This window comes from Chaetura pelagica, unplaced genomic scaffold, assembly GCF_000747805.2.
Source record: "Chaetura pelagica isolate M959 unplaced genomic scaffold, ChaPel_1.0 scaffold79, whole genome shotgun sequence".
Classification (NCBI taxonomy): domain Eukaryota; kingdom Metazoa; phylum Chordata; class Aves; order Apodiformes; family Apodidae; genus Chaetura; species Chaetura pelagica.
The window spans coordinates 2,541,804-2,549,252 of NW_009969339.1; the positions used below are offsets into that span (position 1 = coordinate 2,541,804).

Below are 7,449 nucleotides of genomic sequence, written 5' to 3' on the forward strand. Positions count from 1 at the left end.
GGGGGGGGCGGGGGGGGAAGGGAATGGCTAAAAGACATAAAAGACAGTAGCAGAAATGTGCAACTGAAACTACATTTTGTAGGCCCAAGATGGGGCTAAGCAAACTTTGTGTTAGCAGAAGAGCAAACCCCATGAAGGAGGCTCAACAAGCCCTTCAGGTTTCCAGAGACCAGAAAACAGCCCAAGAGAAAGATACTTGTCATGCCCCCTGCACAATGTGGTTCTGGGCTCCTCCTCACATAGACCAGCTGCAATATGCAGACCAGGATCATCAAAGCCAGAAAGTGAGATTAGCAGGCAAATATACAGGCAAGCAGCAGTGAGTCTCTTAGCACAGTACTGATTGTAACTAATTAACCAAAGCATCTCCCGCCAAGGCAGTGAATTCTACAATTGTTGACCAGTGACTACTCTATTAAAGGCAGGGAAACAATTGTGGTTATAAACTGCCTGTTTTCACATGTTCAAATCACTCTGAGCATGCTTTGGGGGGAAATAATGATCTCAGACCAAATCAGATGGTTTGCTTTAAATGAAAATCTGAGCAAAAGCCCTTTGGGTCATTCTTAAGCTATACAAAAGTGAGTGATGGGAAAAAGAGGACATAATTTTCCAGTGTTAAGAAGCTGTTGCATGCTTTCTCGTATTTGCTTTACCCAAGTGACCACTGAGCACTGAAACTTGGAAGGAAAAGCTGGAAACGTACACAAAGGTAGGAACATAAAAATCAAATGGGGGTGGAGGTGGGGTGTGCTGAATAATGAACTCCCAGGCAAACTTAAAGGAGAACCGCTTTGACTGCACGCAGGACAGGGTACAGAGGGGCTTTTTTCTGCAAAGTCCTATCCCTGTAAGCATATGACCTCTCTCCAGCCTGACTTGCACAGAAAATGCTTCTGCTGCTGTGATAACATGCACCAGGGAGAACAGCAACATCTTGCTGAAAAATGCTAAGCCCAGTCCTCCAAAAACACAGCCTTAAAACCACAAAGAGAAGAAAACCGCTGGCATGAGAAAACTGCCAAGCCCATGATTTCAGGGTTTTCACACAATTTTTTTGCTGCACTCTGCAATATTCCTCTTGATTCAAAGCCTTCATTTTAAAATAGTTTATGTCTTTTCCTGCAGTTTGGAAATTGTTATGATAGGACCAATCTTGCAGCCCTGCCAAGAGAAGCTGTGTGCATGGAAACAGATGTGCCTCTGAGATGACTACCCAGTCCTGTGCAAAATTATCTGCAGGTAGTCAGAAGCAGCAGGTAAGTTTGGGACCTCCTTCACTCAGCCCACTCTGCCACAGCAGACTTGCACTGCTGAGCCAAGCATGGGCCAATTTAACTGCTAGCAGCCTCAGTGACAGAAAAAGTAAATTCCTCTCTTTTTCTCTGAAAGGCAAAATAAAGTATGTAGAAATGCTGGCTGCAACATCCAGCTTTAAGGACAACAGCAAAAACAGAGAAAAAGGAACTGCACCAAATTCAGCTTTTTCAGATCCAAGCCACTGTGGCATTAAAGCATCTGGTTAAAGTTAAGCAAGTGACTAGTCTTATTTCAGTGGACTGAGACATGAGGCACCAGAGAACACCTCTGACTTCTGTACAGAATGATGAGTAAAAATCAGGCTGCAATTCAGGCAGCAGTATCACTCCATCTCTATTCCTCCCAGAGCGCTGGGGCGATGCAACCTCAGTGACACATCCAGCACCAGAGGAAGCTGCATGGTGAGTAAGGAGGGAAAGCAGCAGCCAGAATGACGTAGGCAGGGAGGGCAGCTCAATATCGCTGCTGATGCAAGACTGGAGGAACTCGAGCCTTGCTGAAGTATGTGGCAAAGCCTCCATCCTTTTCAATATGATCGGGAGTTCAGCCTTTTATTTTGTATCTCCTCAGCTGCTTCTCAAGAAACTCAAACTGATTCATGTTATTAAAGCTGAATTTATACTTTTTGTGTTTAATTACATCATACTAAAAATTAAATCTTGCTTAGATCTTGCTTTTTGCCTTTGCTATATTATCTCCTGTTACATGTCAAATAATTTCTATATTAACAATTATTACAACTTTCCTCTCTCAAAGACAAATCAAAGCTTAAGTAATCAATACCTATAAAGCATCAAGCTTCACAGAGGACAGTAAGAAAGCATACAAAGCTGCACTGTGACCCTGGTACCCAAAAGGCAGAGCACTGGGGGCAGGACAGGAATCACTGCTCTCTCTTTAATCCCCCAGCGTCACCTTAGGCAAGCCACTGCATGCTCCGGTGCCCTTTTCCTCCTCCAGCTGCATCCATTCACAGTGCAAACTCTTTAGGGCCAAGACTGTGCTTTACCATATCTGTGCACCTGGATCAGTGCCAAGAAGACACAAGGAAGCTGACAGGCACACGCACATACTGCGCAATAGTACTTATGCACACACTGTAGAACACAGCATAGTACATCTGGTTCAAGATGCATGTGTGTTGTTTCTAATCCCTACCAAGTTTTGCTGCTTCTCATCTTCCTTGCGAAGAATGCTCTCACTTCTCCATTTTCTTCCAAAGAATACACCAAGAATTGAACTTCTTTTTGATCCTGGCCAGGGTACTCTAAAGGCCATGGACTTGAAACCAACTCCATGATAGGACTCACTGGTCTAGTCTCCAACTCAAGTCTCAGCTGGGAAACCAAACCTGTTTTTGCTTTCCTTGCCAGCTGTAAAAGCGACAGTATATCCGAAAACTGAGGCAATCTTGAATTTGTGGCCAAGTATAGCAATGGAAGCCCCCTTCATCACTTCATGGTAACTGCCTCTTCTCTTCAGAGGCATGCTCAGCTACAGCAACGCTCTGCAAGTGGAGGTTACCTGCTTATACCACTGCTGGCTCTTCTGCTTCTTTTTTTGTACCTAAGAACATGCCTCAGCTATATCGACTGAGTGCATCTGGAAGGCTGATAAATTCCTGAGTGCATAATAACTGAAATCCCAGCAGTTGAGTCAATCTTGTAGCTCCAGGGATGCGGCTCCTGAGGGCTGTGGCATCATGACACCAGGGGCTCAGCAGGGATCCCTGCCTCGCCGTCCCCTGCTCTCATTCTTGCCCCTGTACTGCTGCCTGCAGCCCAACTGATGAACAGACTGGCCAGCCGATCTGCCTGACAAAAGACCTGGCCAGTCTTATTTTGTTTTTAATTTAAAGCAAATAAACACTTTCACAAGTTATGCAAAATAAGCCAAGTGAGCTGAAGCACAAACTGCTCTGCTGGCAGAGCCAGGGAGAGGAAGACATCATATCACACAGGGTAGAGACACACACACACACACACAAAAGAGAACAGCAAGATAGGGGGATGTTTTGGAGTATTTTTGTTGCCAAAACTGGAAAGCCAGAACTGCTGGGCAGGCTCTCAGAGGGCAGCAAAGGCAGAAGCAAACCCCAGGCTTTGCCTTGCAGCCTGGGTCAGGATGGGGAAGAGCTCCAGCAACACAGCTCCATGCTGGAGCTTGTCAACCCGGAGGAGAAAGGCCGTGCCTCGCAGGCTGGCTAGCAAAGGACCCGTGAAAGCACCACCACAGTGTGGGGAGAGCTGCTGCTGTGACTGCCAGAAGTTCATCCTTCCCACAGCTAACGCGGGACTCACCCACCACTGCCGCTGTCAGCTCAGCAGGGTTTGTGAATGCCAGGTGCATGTACATTTGATTTAAAGACTGAAAATGTTATGTAATGCTCACATTGTGACGCAAGACTGGTTTAAGGCAATCCTGAGTGTTTAAGGAACAGCTTCACTGACTTCGAGCCAAAGATGTGATGTGACAGGGTAAGTTAAGCTGCTCCAGTCTGTACAGGGGGTGGTATATTCAGCAACATACAGTGCACAACTAGACTGCTTGAGCCCTCTGCACAATTACCATCTAAGCAATTTTTACTGTATTTGGCTTCAGTAAAAGCTATTGCCACTGCTCTTACTATTTTAGAGCCCAATGTTTAAAAAATAACACATTAATTCCCAATTTTGTAACACTGGAGGGGAGTGGAGAAGGAAGAAAGAGGAAATTATAGATGTCCAATGCCCACTTCTGAGAAACTTTCTGGGGATTTTATGGTCTGTCATGACGGGCCTGATCTTGCAAACATGCCTGCCTACGAGCACTACTTTTAGAGGGATAAGCTTTCACAACCTAAAACGTTTGACTAGGTGTGAGTTCACACAACCACAACCCACAGGTGAATGATGCTGGATTGATTCTTACACAGGGGAGAGTGGAGGATCTCTGTTTCCACCATAGACCTCTTCCCACATGATGCCTCGTTAGGGCACTGTGTGAAGCAGCAGCAGGCCATGTTTCTAGCATGACAGCATCCTGCAGGCAGCACCCATCCATTTAATAACACTGGTCTGACACCCTTCCAGCTGTCCATGACTCCAACATGTGTGGCCTGCTCTCAAGGATCATGTTGTTATTGCTTTGCTGTCCTAGCTGGGTGAATATTTTCTCTTGCAAAGCGAGGGCCAGAGCCATAGACTGGAGTTGTGTCTCTCCTTCAGAACCTTTAATGTTCTCCTGTGTGCTGTCCAGACCATGAAAAAGAGTAGCATCAGTCTGGGAGCTGCACTCCAGATGCCAACTTCACATCAGAGCCAGGAGTTTCAAAAGTTTGGCCCCTTCAAGCATGCGAGCCAGGACTAAAACTCACTTTCTTGACCTGGATTCATTTCACACCTCAATATAGAAATCTTGGATGTATGGTTTTGCTCATGACCAGCTCTGGGGAGACTGTATTGAAAACATGAATTATAACCCTGATAGTAAATCATGGTCTATTCAATCCAACTGCCCACCTGGTGGCCATGGCCATCCCGCATCCTTCTCATACTGTAGCTAAGTCTCTCTCCCTTCCTACTTCCCCGTTGCCTCTGGTTTCTGCACTGATGTGATGCCCTGCTACAGCTTGCCCCAGCAGATGCCTGTAGGTGCATGAAGGCAGGAGGATCCAAGCAACTGAGCTGTGTCTCCTGTGCCACAGCAGATTGCCTCAGCCAGCCACGCGCTCCTGCTTTCAGCTGCCCTGCTCCTCCACGTTTGCTCTGCCTCCAGTGCAGAAACAATCTCTATGTTTCAAAAGAGAGTTGAGGAAACAAGCACTTGGCAAAATCTTTCCTCAAATGATTTATTAGAAGTCTTTCTACCAGTACCTCAAGATGACCCGTCTCTACCAGGAGAGGAGGGTGCAGAGCACTGGGGTGGGTGCACACTGGAAAGCGTATCGGTATGTATTTCACTGTCACATGCTCTTAGCACAAAATATCTTCTAACATAAAGCCATGCTACTGTGGGCACACAGTATATTCTAGACTCAAGAACCACCTGGCTCAGGCTGTGGGTGTGTCTGGAGTGCTGCAACACACAGTCCTGTGGAGCAGCCCACGTGCAACAGATTCACCACAGAGCTCACCTTGAAGAAACCTTCCCACCTCTGCTCGCCCATGTCCTGCCCCTATATGAATTTGCTACCCCAGACAATCTTTTCTTCTCCTAACTGCCATTCCAGAAGACCAAAGGAGCTGTGGTCCCAAACTCTGAATTCAGCACCAAAAGACATGATGAAGATACAAGCAGCCCCTTTCCTGACAGTGGCTTCCCTGTGGCCTCCCACAGATTACTTAACCTTTTATCTTCAGTTATTCCACCATCACAAGAAAGTTCTATTTATATTACAGACTTAAGTGTTTGTGTACGATTCAGTGTTTGCTAAGCCTTTGAAGACTGAGAAATGAGGGATTGGATATATCCCATAAAAAGCCACAATAATAATTAAACCTTCTTATGTTCACATACCTATTATAATAATATTATCACCTTCAAAATCTCCAATCCAAACTGGCAAGCATGAGGTTTGTGTTTGATTCCCTTTAAACCACATCAACTCCAAACAAAACAAGCTTTGACTCAGATGAGTTATTAATCTGCCAACTTAATGTAGAGCCTTCCCTCTGGTAGCAAACTAACACTGCCTTATGGACCACCATTCCTGGTTTTTCTTTGGTCTGACATAGACCCATGTCCTCAAACTCTGAATTTAAGAGTCCCCCATGGCTCAGCAGGCCAGCTGAAGAGTCCTCACCCCAACCTGACTGATTGCCTGTGGTCTGCACAGCCAGGACAGGGTTGACTGCAAACCTAAGGAAAGGAAAATGCTGTTTTAACCCCAAGCATGCTGTGATGCACAAGAGCTCAGGGTAAATAGGAGCCTGCACCCCAAGGGTGATGTACGTGCAGGAGTTCTGAGCACATACATTAGGAAAGAATGGCGCAGGGTTGGAGCTCCAGCATCCCACACCCACCAATTTGATGTCTTTTCCTTCTAAACATGAAACCTGAGTGGGTCTAAATGCACAAGTTAGAAACCCTGGAGGAATCAAACCCCTTGCATGGGTACAGACCCCAACTAGGTCCCCAGAAAGGTGAAGAGGCCTGAGTCCCACCTGTGGGGAAAGTTGAGGAGCCCTCAAAGGGCTGACAGCAGATGCGGACCAGACAACTGACACCTGACTCTGTTCATCCCCTGTAACCCAAGACAAATCCACCACCCTGGTCAGAAGGAGGGGTTTATGACAGTGGGTATGTCCAGTGGAATGGAAAAAAACAACAGGGGGGCATTAAGTAACTCATGACCCCTGTTGCGCACAGATGCAGGGAGTGAATGGAGGTTCAGGTCCATTCCTCAGAGGGGGCTGCAAGGGAAACAGAACAGCAGTTATGGGAGCTGGCAACCAGCTAGCACTTAATGGAGACAGAAAACTACCTAGCATTTAAGCACCACATTAATCTACCTTGGGTTCTCTGCTGGGGTACAAGGGGGGACACCTCAACAACTTCTCTTTTTAGCTTTGACACACAGAACAGATGACATGTGGATCACAGAGAGGAGGCACAAAAAGCAGTGGGAAAACAAGGGTGTAGAGATAATTTGCAATAATGCAGCAAAGGGCCCTCAAAAACTAGAAGTATCACAACATCTGGAGAGTGCCCACACAGGCTGCCAGTCTATGGCAAAACCCTAGGCTGAAGGGAGCACTTCCACCTGGAACTGCAGGTTTCAGCTAGCACCTCCACTTAGCTCAGCAATGTGCTCCATGAACCAAACCATTCACAAAGAAAAAGCTTTGGCCTTTCTCTACGGTGCTCCTTAACCTGAGAAAAATATCTGACAAACAGTAAATAAGCAGAGCATTTACAACAACTCTTCTTCAGATGCCACCCTTCCAGCAAGCACCCTTACCCTGACATTTGCTTTTAAGCCTAGGTTTAACCTCTTATTTACAGTACATGAATCAATCTGCACGGCTCTTGCACTGCTCCTTCCTGTTGGTTGCAGAGGATTGAGACTAGATGAAAAGGCAAGGGAAGGGATGCTGACTTTCATCATCTCCTCAGCTGGAGCTGTGAGGAGAAATGAAAAACAGTATT

General features: G+C 46.3%; 1 protein-coding gene across 1 annotated transcript in view; it reads right to left on the reverse strand.

Annotated features, from left to right (window-relative positions):
- Positions 1-7,449, reverse strand: part of BTBD11 (BTB (POZ) domain containing 11) — a 78,645-nt gene that overhangs the window by 63,734 nt on the left and 7,462 nt on the right. The gene's annotated exons all lie outside the window — the stretch shown is intronic.